General features: G+C 45.5%; 1 protein-coding gene across 1 annotated transcript in view; it reads right to left on the bottom strand.

The window, feature by feature from the left end:
* gli2b (GLI family zinc finger 2b) overlaps nt 1–11566 on the bottom strand; it is a 63286-nt gene extending 51720 nt beyond the window's left edge. Inside the window, 1 exon segment of the mRNA XM_077023518.1 lies at nt 11133–11566. The gene's annotated coding sequence lies outside the window, so the exon portion shown is untranslated.
* Nucleotides 11567–12360: the final 794 nt, after the last annotated feature.

Raw genomic sequence — 12360 nt, 5'->3', positions numbered from 1 at the left:
TCATCACATACAGCGTAGTGTGTAGATTTTATACCATTTCTCCTCCTGATCATCTTCATATATATATATATATGTATATATATTCTGTTTCTTTTGTGTGTGTGTGTGTGTGTGTGTGTGTGTGCATATATACATATCACGCACACGTACACACACACACACACACGTGTGTTTGCTTAAATTAAAAAATGGACTTTGTTTTATGCCGAGAAGAATTCTCCACCTCAAGACCTCAAGCACAGGTCACGCAGGTCACGCAGGTCACGCAGGTCACGGCACAGAAGCATCACCATTCCATGCTGTAGGACTCTCCACGGCGTCCTGGTGGACGCCAGCTAGCCAACAATATCCTGTGGGCTTTACTCGTTTACTCACTCATCCGTCCCTCATCTAATTTTCCCCCCCTCCTCAATGTAAGCCGATTAAGGGGACGATGTGCGGCTCGATGGCATCTGTTTCACTGTTTGCCCGGCCAAGAGTGGCACTCCTGCCACCCGTTACCCCGTGACCCCGTAACCCCGTACCCTCGTGCCTGCCTCCAGCTCTGGAGGGACAGCGTCTCGTCCCACGCCGTAACAGCTACATGATGTTCGGCAGTCTCAACACTGGCCTCACAAAGTGAGTGGAGCAAGGAGCTGATGTAGTCACATCGGTCACACTAAGTAACGTGCTTGGCAGATCTGGAGACGTGTTGATGAGACTTCGTTGTCACTTTTGTCATGGACCGTTTGTCATGCATTACAATAACACTATCACTCCTTAAAATCTCTTCTGAGATTCTTGGCTCCATCTGTTGGCAGGCCTTTCAGATGACACTACTGTGGAGCTGTCCTTTAAATGACAATTACATCATATCTATTGAACAGAAGAATTTGTATGGCAGAACATAACTGCAGTAAAAAAAAAAAATCAATTGACACAAACAGAAAATGTTCATCTGAAAAGGAGGATCAGATATTAAAACCTCAGACATTCTTACTCAAACAATATGTCACGTCCTGGATAATTCCTTTCGACCAATAGATGCCCATCGCCAACACCTCCCAAATTCACAGAGAGAGCAACTGAGATAAGGAGTCAAACAGGACTCTGTCCCCTCCCTAACCCCTGTCCCAGGCTCCATCCACAAAGCTGGAGCCCACATGGGGTCGTATGGGGTCCACCGCAGCGGCACAGGAGGGAGGACGCGACAGGCTAGTACAGGTGTCAGAGAGCAAACAGACAGATGGTGTGGAGAGCAGAGGTGACAAGAGGCACTCTTTTGTCATTTTCCATCAGCGGTTAGGCGCCAGGGGCTCGGGAGGAAGACCGGGAGGATGAAGAGGCAGGAGGTAGGACAAAGAAGGGCTAATCCCTGATCAGAACCACACAACTCACTTGGTGACGCCCGTTAGAGGTCAGATGAACGCTCTGCAGGGATTTGTCCGGCAAAGCTGCTACCGTGGATGTGGAATCCTACAACGCTCAGATTTGGGGTCGGGCTGTGTCACGATGCTAAATGTAATCGCACGTTGGAATGACGTGAGAAGACACTCCAAAAAGGCCACGATGTTTGTATTGCCTGAGCACACGTGACCCTATGAAAGTGGTTACCTACGTGATGAAAGCGTGCTCTAAAACAAAAGAAACCATGCTGATGTTTTAATCCCAACTCATTCGAATGATTAAACAGATTTTGCCAAAGGTGTTCTGTATGTGAATAACCTCACCAAGAAACCCAATATAAGTGGTGTCAGACTTTGTACTATTCAAATCTACAACAACAACACCTGATATGCAACAGACCATGAAAATATGCCTGATTCAACCCTTGACACAGGACACGAAAAAACTTTTTGTGTGAATGTATTTTCACTTGATCGCTTTCTAAATGGTCAAAGAGTATAATGCACACAAAGAGTGTAAGGCTTGGATTCAAACGGCAATCTATAACCACCTCCTATTCACACCCCAACTGCAGTTCACACAGGCCATTCAGTCTAATAAGGCCTGAGGCACCCAAATCGTGGCTCTATTTTTTCAGGCCCTTGAATACGTGAAAGAGGCGTGAAAGGGCCTGACGGACAGGCCTGTGTGCTCTTTGGATCATCAACAGCGGCTGAGGCGACAAGCTCTCTTTGAAGACGCTTAACAGGTGCGAGAGGGGGGTTGTTCTCCTCTGTCGGTCGGGTGTTGGAGATGGATGCGCCCCGTGGGTGTAAACACCTCACCCCCACCCCCGGAATGGAGCTCTCATTAGTCGCGCACAGTCACACCGAAGACTTTGGATTGTTAATTACTCCCGCCGAAATAACAGTTGTCGTTCACGTCACATAAGAAGTACGCCCACACTGGGCCACTGATCGGTGTGTTCAAAAGCCGTGAGCTCGCCGAACGCCCCTACCACAAGTGTCGCTCCTTCACTCCATCAGGGGTGCACACACAGGGAATTTGGTCATCTTCATTTTCAGCGTCGTGGGGATTAAACTTGAGCACGAATGATTTCTCACTCCATTCGAGGAGGTGTTATGTCAAGTCTGTGAATAATACGCACGCGTAAATTCCTCGTTCAGACAAAAGAATTAGCTATTCGGTTTTACCACAGCTCAAACGGTTATTAGAAAAACCCTAGTGTGCAGGAAGGCTGCACCAGCTAACCAAATTCCTCCTTTGTCAAGCACCACTGGCTTTAGTGTACACATGCAAACGGTCATTCAGATGGGTCTGATAACTAACAATAGACGGTGTTAGAAGAAGGTAATTGAGGAGAACAACAACTTTTGAACTTAAGTCTCTCTCATTCAAGGCCCCATTGTGTTTAAATCAATGACATGTTTATTTTAACACCTTGTTCTCTCTCTGGAGGTTTACTACTGCTTTTCAGACACCCCCCCCCCCCCCCCCCCCCCAATAAGAAAACTTAGGGTTTAAATGAATACCAAGCAGAATGCAAACACACATCAAAGATGGAAACTCAGTTAAAGCTCCTAACTACCTCTGCGAAGCCTTTGTTTTTTGAGACTGGGACCACTGCCAAGCCGTCAGCGCAGAAATAAAAATGTATAACGCAAGGAAAGGCTGACTTAGAAGGATCGGAGGAAAGTCGGAAACGCTGTGAAATGGGCCGGCATGAGAGCAGCCTCCCTGGAACACGTGTCAGGTCAGGAGGGCCCGCTGACGGATGCGACTTTAGCTCCTCTCCTGGCTGCAGCCCTGTGAGGTTAGCAGTGTTTCATTCGCAGGTGGACAGCTGCGCCATTACGGAGGTAACCCACCCCGCCGAAGCCGAGAGTGGGGGCCCACATGCAGTCCATTTCCTGTGTGAAAACGCTGTCCATTATTTCCTGACAAAAGCCAGCTGTTAGTTGCGAAGCACAGCGAGACGCGAGGGATGTTCATGCCATTCCATTCACATCTTTTGTTGGACTCATAAAGAACATCAAAATTATTCAATCTGATTAGTTACTCTGGATTTAAGTATTAACTTAGTAGCATACGGTCTTTTTAACACTGGTAAAAAAGGTCACATATATGAACCAGTGGTAAAGGGTTTGCCTGTTAAGTGAAGTGATATAGATCAAGCGTAGCCAGACATCTAACTGGAGACACCATCCAGTCTACAGAGATTAAGTGGGACCTGTTATTTTACTTTGAGTAAAACATGATTCAGTAGGGATACCATGGATTATCAGCCGCTCTATTTGAACGGAGCACAGCAGGAGAAGGAAACTCAACGAGCCCAAATTTGGAAAATTTAACTTAGCAACCCAGAGAAAACCCTAACAGAGCTAGGCTGAGTTTCAAAACATTATTCACGCACAGGCCCGAAGAGATTTGCACGAGGAGCCCTGAACAAATGTTCATTATGTTCGCATAGGTTATGAGCAGGTAGTTGTGATCATTCAATATATTCAAAACATGCCACGTATGTTTAATGTGCAATGAAAATAGCCGTGTACTGTACAGTTCAAAATTTGCATGTTTTACTGGAAAGAGAGTGCACAGGGACCCTGATTCCTTAAATCCGGCCCGTCCGAGGCGGTGAGGGGAGAGGGGGTGGGGAGGAGGCACACACCACGTCCTCTGAAACGGATGGCTCCGTGTTCCAGGTGCACCGAGCTTTCCGGAGAGCCGCTTGGCTCATCGCGCAGGATTACTTACGGCAACCCACAACCCATCACGCTGAGTAATTACGGAGGGAAGCTGTCGGCCAAACAAATGGCTGTGACAGAACGCTGAAAGGTCACCCAGTGAAGTCCTGGAGAACACACTGAGCCCTCTCTCTCTCTCTCTCTCTCTCTCTCTCCCTCCTTCCCGGTCTGTGTCTGGTGTGATCATTCAGACAGCACTGTCGAGTTGGAGCAAAGTGTTCTCCTTTGGTGCCTAGGTAGGGTTAATGATATTTACATATGCACTGGAAGAAAAAAAAAACATTTACAAACTTTGACTTTAGCATGACAGCACGAGTTTGACATTCATCAATAGAGCTAGTGGTACCGTTCGAACCCTAGTTTGACTCTTAGGTAAAAGTTAAGCCGAATGCCTCCAAAGAGTTACATGCAGTTGATCAGACTCTTAACAAAAAATGTTTGAAATCTGTTTCTTGTCATAGAATTGCAGAATGATTGCAGTAAGGGAGGTTTTCTAAGCCCAAACCGAATGAAAGGAAATTACTCTAAAACATGACAGGCATTTGCACTTGTCAAACATATCTGACACAGAACATTTTCTTCTTGTGCCTCTTACATAAAAGGCCAGAGACGTGAACCCCACTAAATTCCAGGCAAATAGTTCTCCTCATATGATGACACTAAACTCAGCAGTGAATCCTGGACATGAAGATGTCTTCATGACATACGAGGATTTACAATCCCATCAGGCCACGGGAGAGGGTGACCAGGGGGCAGTTCAAGGTCTTGTGTGGATCACAGAGCCAGAAGGATGCCAGGGGTTTCTCTTGGGCTCCCTCAGCGAAGGAATGTGGGGGGGGGGGGGGTTTGAGTCAGGCAAACCTGGCTCTAGAGAAGGAGTAGGGGCCGAGGTGGGAGAGGGGCCCTGTGGCTGGGATCACACCCCCTGCTGGTAAGTGCAATATCCTGTGGGCGATCTCTTTGGATTTGGCCGATGTCAAACAGATGTTGAGACTGCGGCACGTCCTGAACTTCAGGGAGAGAATCCCTTATGGGAGGATCCGTCCTGTCTCAAGGAATCAGCCTCTAGAATTATTACTGCTCGAATGCGCCAAGCTGCGGCTCCTTCTCCAGGTAACATGGCGCGGACCCTGTGCTGAAGACGCGTGCGTGGTCTGGGCCTCCGAGCACAGCCCTAAAGGCAAACCCTTGGGGGAGCTTTCTATTGCTTTAACTGCTGTGTCTGCGCAATGGATGCTTTCTTTAGGCGGTCACCTTTGATCCAGTGACCAAATGGCGCTGTTAAGAGACACTTGTGGTTTAACAGCCAAGCAGCGCTGTAAACGTCCTCCCGGGTCTGTGTTCCAGGACTGAAGAGGCCAGTCAACTGCTTAACCACACACTAGACTCCACTTTTAAGAGCTTTGCTGTCAGCTCAAGCTGGCCCATTGTGCGGCTCTCTGAAAGGCATTTTAAGAAATACCAGATTGGGATTTAAACTCCTAACCGTACTCACTCTCATCCTCACATGGAAAGGCCACTGGCTATCAGGCAGAGCATTTTTTTGCTTTTTGCTTCATGTGTTTTCTGAACGCGGGCTTGAGACATTTGTAGCACACTAGAGGAAGAACCTGTTATAGTTATACTGGAAAGAGAGTGCACAGGGACCCTGACTCCTTAAATCCAGTACCAACTGGTACTGTTGGATCTGTTGCAGGTTACATCAGAGTCAGAGGTCTGATGTGCTAGCCTAGACTCAACCTTGTGCTGTAATCTCTGTACTAGACTCAACCTTGTGCTGTAATCTCTGTACTAGACTCAACCTTGTGCTGTAATCTCTGTACTAGACTCAACCTTGTGCTGTAATCTCTGTACTAGACTCAACCTTGTGCATATGCTGTAATCTGTGGGTCAGTTGTCTCAAACAGTTGTCTGACTGCTATGCTACAAACTCTGTACTACAACGTGGATGAACATACACAGCTTTCCTGCATTCTACTGATGAAATTCTTCTTGTGCACCCATGGGCCCAGGCGTTTACTAGAGCAAAATGTCAGTATGATTTATCCAGCCACCTGCTTCAGGCTTGACCTTACCTTAAACTTAGCATGCATAACTGTAACACGGCTAGCCAGCTGAATTCACTTAAAAACCACCGCAGCCGGACACAGACAAGATAACGGCCCAGGAGAGGGCCGTGCAGGCTACTCTATTACTTCAAAGTTCCAAGCGTTCGGAAGATGAAGAACGCAAGTACGGCTGCCTGACAGCCATCCCCCTTTTTCAGGGATGGAAGAGTCCCGGATCTCTTAGCTGGGCCCTGACCCCACGCCTGATTGCGGGAGTGCGTTTGATTGCGATGGGCCAGCACCCGGAGCTTTTATTAAGGGCGTCGCATGTCAGCCTCGTCTTCTGGTGCGCCGGGTTAGGAGCCTGTGGCTTGGCTGTTCTTCAGCGTGTTTGGGCTCCGTCGCATGGCGCTAATGAAGAACATGCCCTGCGAAGAGCTGGCCGACTCCGCTAGACAAATAAGTCATGAAGGACTACACGGGCCCAAAGAAGGCCGCTCTTCTCCTGCAGCTCAGTCTGGGTGATGTAAACACGTTCGGTCCAGCTGCACTGCCATGTTCCGAGCTGCTGCACATGGTGTCTCAGCTGCCCTCTGCTACAGCGAGGGGAGCCAGACAGCCCATCCCTCGATCCCTGGTGAGTCATCGGGGGTGGGGGGCAGGACCGGAGGGAGGGGGGGCAAATCTGCGGCCGGTGAGTGTTTGTACTAGTCTATCTGCGGAGAAAGTGATCGAGATACGTTCGCCTTCCTGTGTACAGGCGGGCGGCTTGCTGCTGTCACAAGTTCTTTAAGGGTTGGAAGAGGATCATCCGGTTACACCATCCCTCCAGGAATTAATTAAGTCCCGAATCAAAGCATGCCAAGAGGTGCTATGGATACCCATCACATTTCATAGTGAGGCGAGTTTCTGGTGCCCCTGGTGGCGTGCAGATCCTTTGATTTCGATGCGTCTCTTGGTGCGTGATGGCCTTTCATGAGACAGGGCCTCTCTGATTTCATTCAGTGTAATTAGATGGTGCTTGATGCCTGATTGTCTCTGGTCGATGAGGGCCTATCCTCGCGCCTGGGTTCATGCTCTTGCTCAGTGCCTGGGGCTGACTGTTCATTTAAATCTCACTGAGCTGTTGAATTAAGTCTTAGAGGGCGGTTAATACCAACTGGGAATGGAAAAAACAGGGATATGCACACTGTATACCTACAAGGTTTCTATTGCTGTGGCTGGTGAGTTTACATTTAGACGCTAGACATACATTAAATTAAATGTCTCTGATATGTTTTAATCAACTTAGGGTTTCATCTTGTGAAACAACTTAATCCTGGGTATAATGTGAATAATTTTGCCTTACATCAAGATTACATGGTTTTGTTAGTAAATATCATGAGGATAATACATTTAAGCTAATATAAGGGCTGTGCTGACACATGAATCCACCAGAATAATATTCACACCAGCCTCCGACTGGCAGTGAGCAGATGAGCTGTAGGCTGAGGGTGTGTGAAGCCATGCAGTTTTGTGGATTACATGATACCGAAAAATATGTTGTTTAAAAGTGTGGGTCCAAAGCACATGCCAACGTTTCTCCTTCACGCCCGAGAAGAACAAACTTCTCTCAACACAACCTTCTCTCTCGCTCTCTATAGAGCTCTGCTTGATTCTGGGCGCACTACATTTAACCCTGCTCACTTTAACATCTTTAACATCCTTTCATAATGTACTACACATTCTGGCCAGCGTGACTACATTCCTGGAGTGATGTGGAGGCTCATAACAAAATTCATATGTCATCGTTAATAACAAAACTGACATTTTTCCTTGCTTTTAGGTTCTGATGAGTGTCCACAGTGTAGCTTTACATTCCATTTCCTGTCCTAACCCAAGGTGAAATATTTCCTAATCAACCACTTCTCTAAATGCGAACATTTACCTTGACACACACACACAGGTACTGTCACACTCTGCTTTTATATGATATCCTGGGTCCCATATGGACTTAATTTACCTCTGATGAGCCATCCCACACGATCCTGGTCGTGAGCCGGGCTCCTGGGACATGTAGTGAGGTACTGTAGCCCTCCCACCAGGCCCCCCAGGAGACGGCAACTCAGAGGGACTGAGAAAGATGCTGACCACAGAAATTGCCTGGAGACAAATTGCTCCCAACTGGTGGCTAGATTTCTCAGGGCAGACGAGAAAACAAAAATATTAGTGTTCTGCTGGTCCACTGGTTTATGGAGGCAATTACACATGTTTGCCCTTTGGGGAGACAGATATAATACTTGGGAGATCATACTGTCTGTCTGCTAATACAGAGGAAAAATGTATATACTTTAAACAAATGTTAGCTCTGATGATACCATAACAATTCTATCCAACATTCCAATGGCAGTCTAAAATCTGTCAAAATTTAGTTAATGAACAATGTAAACTATTATTCACCTCTACATCAGTCATTGTAGATAATTAGGCCAATATGGCAATGAGAAACAATGAAACTTGAGAAGTTTCTGCGCCCCATTCGTCCAAAATCAGCTTGGTGTAACATAACATAGATTCTCCGGGGTCATTGCTTCCATTGAGACACCACAATGGAATGACTTCTCCAGGGGTCGGCTCCCCTCGGATTCCTGCACATATTGGAGGACTGACTTCATATACTCCTGTGAGAAAGACCATTGTGCTTGTGGTCTTACTAAAAAAATGTGTGTGTGTGTGTGTGTGTGTGAGAGAGAGAGAGAGAGAGAGAGAGAGAGAGAGAGAGAGAGAGAGAGAGAGAGAGAGAGAGAGAGAGAGAGAGAGAGAGAGAGAGAGAGAGAGAGAGAGAGAGAGAGAGAGAGGTCCCCTGCAGACCAGAACTGAAGGCTCAATCACTTACAGATATGTGGAAGAAGAAGGGAGGCGTACTCAACACTTAGGAGAGAACACATGGCAAGAAAATTCAGATAAAAAAAAGTGTTACTACTTTTACACAGGTGTTCAAGAGATTAACCAATCTTTTCTAAGATATATTTAGAATAGCTACACCACCCCCTACAATTATATAAATATATGTAAACTTTGGAATTAAAATGCATAAAATGTATAAATGCTTTGTGACCGAGTCATGAACACTACACTTCTCTTCTGTGTGAAGAGACATCTTATGACATCTTAAATAAAATGATCATTTGATAATCAAGTGGAAACTGACTTAATGACTTCTTATGCCAAACACCAAGAATGGATTAGATGGCTGAGTGCTGAGGTCTATTAAAGCAGGCAGCCTTTCTTGTTTTAACTTCTCGGTCGTCTCTGCGGGAAGTTTTACGCACAGTTCATCCAGAATGCCCTAAGTGCTCTCTTTCCTCCGTGGCAGTCTCGGCTACCGTCGTTATTCTCTCGGCGTTTTAAGAGACAGCTCTCCTTCTTTCGCGGCGTTTGGTTCATTAAATTCGCCACCAATGGGCGCAGAAGAAAAGGGCCGATCACTGAAGGGTTGACTGAGAACGGGACGTGTGAAAATGGCAGGCGAAAGGCTCCGGGTGAGATGAAAGGGCAAGACCGTCATGCGGCTCGGAGGCCGATGACCGCAAGCTCCACCGGGCCTGAATAATCTGAATGGTGCCTCCGTTCTTTTACATCCTTTCAACCTCTTCAGCCTGACTGCTGGAACTCTTCATAGGGGACAATAGCAAATGCACTAAAACTTTTTTCTTATGCTAATGCATGTGGCCGGGTTCTCGCATTAAAAAAATCACTCCCACCAACTCCTTTCGTCTCTTCCTCTAGGATTTAAATGGGCCAATTAGAGGGTTTTCCTGCTTCTTGCTTGTTCTGCCTCCTTGTCAGCTAAATATCCGAGCACACCGCCCTTACGTTCTCTACCGATGAATTACCCACGTTTATTCTCTTTTTCGTCGAGCGCATAGAATGATCGCACAAAAGCCGTATGAACAAGTGCCATAAACAAAACATGAGCTTGATTACTTATATTTATTCTACACACTTCGCATAAACCTACAGTAAACAGTGAAGAAAAGCCGCTAAGAGTGCGAGAGTGTTCCTGCGTGGTGAGCAAACATCGGGCTTTTCAACTTTCAACAGCCTGGGCGCTTCAGAAAACTAGAACTCGCGCCAGTTAATTATCCTCTGCTTGCCTATTAGCAAACTGAACATACAAAAATGGATATGAATAAAAATATACCCACAGTTCATAACTAAGGCACGTGTTTACTGAAGTTTATATTTTTGTGTAGTGCGCAATGCATCTTAATCAAACATAAATAGCCCAATAAAACCTGCCTTTAAATGTATAACAATTTGTAGTGAAAGTTATTCCCGTGATTTAAAAAGTGAAACCTTCTAATTGAGTGAGCCATTATGAATGTACTCAAATCCGTAAGCAAACACACGAGATAAAAGCCTATCATTAATCTTATTATAAAATTCAATCCGCATGTATATCTTGCTGGCTAAAATGCATTGCATGAATCTTATTAATCGGTCTGAAATCCCTTGCGTTTGAGCTCTTTAATGGGATTGGCGCCTTACGACTTTCTGATCAGATCTTGTCCCATATGGATCAAGTTGCAGGGAAAATGTTTGAAATTCCAATGTGAAGTCAGTTGAAAGTGCAAACAAGAGTTGAAAAGCAACTCGTATCCAGCGTGTATCTACATTACCTCAGCATATTAACATTCACTATGTCCAGTTTAGCTCAGGTACCAACAATATAGTAATACATCAACTAATACATCTGGGTGAATTCATTAAGATTTTTAAATTAACGAGGCAAATTTAATTGCCTATCCCTTGAATAGTTCAAGAGCCAAAGCAAGGCAAGAAATAAAAAAAAGAAAGAGAAAGAAAGAAATTTAAACAATGGTAGAAAGAAAAAGTGCTCGATGGTAGCCTAATACGGTTGTGATAACATGCAGCGGAAACATCATACTCCTGATATATCCAACACACTTACGTCTGGGACGATGGAGGTCCTGATTCAGGTCTCCTGATTCGGTAGTCTTCTGCCAAGACGATGCGAATATTGTTCAAAGGAAACTTTTTCGGTCCAGAAATGACAAGACACACATCCTTTCGAGAATGACACGAAAATCCATCTAAACACAGCCTATCAAAACTCTGCAAAACTCAGGATAGAGCGCTAGTTAAGCGTTCCAGCGCTCCGTCTCTCACCGATCATTCATAAAGTTCGCGCAGAGTTTGCGAGCCTTCTTAACTTCTCTGATCCATCACTTTATATCACTGAATCAACTTTTCGAACACATTGGCTTTCGGAAACGCAAACATTTCTTGGTGTTCTAGTTGCGAACCGAGGGATAAAACATATGAAGAGTTTCGACTGACGGTCGTACGGTAGACGTTCAGCGTTGAGATTCCCTGGCTGATCTGTTTTCAATCCGACCCCCCCTCACACCCCCCCCCCTGGCTTCTCGCTCCCCTCACTTCCCCAGTGAGTTCAACCATTTGCTACTCCAGATGGGCCGGGCTACAAAACCCGACTGCGCGACACAAAAAAGTTTGAAGTTTCATTGCGGTTCAGTCGCTTTTGTATTTGATCGAAGTCTCTCTTAGAACACAAAGAATGTAGGTGCATAGGTATGTAACGGCACATCGGTCGACCTGTTATTTTGTTCGTGGTTTTTCTTTATGTAGCTAAGCATCACTTCTGAAAATAGCATTTTCTGAAATAGCATTATATGTAATGGGATAGCTTGCCAACTGGCCAAGTGCTAAGGCCTGTATCATTAGTCTGTACGCATTTAGTCATTAAATGATTTTGAAACCTTTCAATTTTTTGGATGCGGCATTTTCGATTTGAATAGAGATTTTACATGCTTAGTGAGTTTCCCACAAACATGTAAAAGGCCAGAAACGTTTGACGTGGTTTGTCTCATGCATTTGCTTGTGTACAAAAACAGCCTAGATTATATGATAAAAATCATATAAAAACAAGTGCCATTTAATCTACTACTCCGATTAGTACGGATTTTTTTTTCAATTTTGGATGAAAAATGAAATTGTAAAATTCAACAAAACATAACTCAGTGACATCATACTCATTAAAGTCACTTATGGAATCGGTGGCGTTGCATCAGCAAGTTAGTACAGAAAAAGTGACATTTTCCAGCACCCAAACCACTAGCCTACACTCACCGAGCGTCTATCTGTAAATTGTTAATCTC

This window comes from Brachyhypopomus gauderio, chromosome 12 (genome assembly GCF_052324685.1).
Source record: "Brachyhypopomus gauderio isolate BG-103 chromosome 12, BGAUD_0.2, whole genome shotgun sequence".
NCBI classification, from domain to species: Eukaryota; Metazoa; Chordata; class Actinopteri; order Gymnotiformes; family Hypopomidae; genus Brachyhypopomus; species Brachyhypopomus gauderio.
This window is presented reverse-complemented; position numbering and strand designations above follow the sequence as displayed.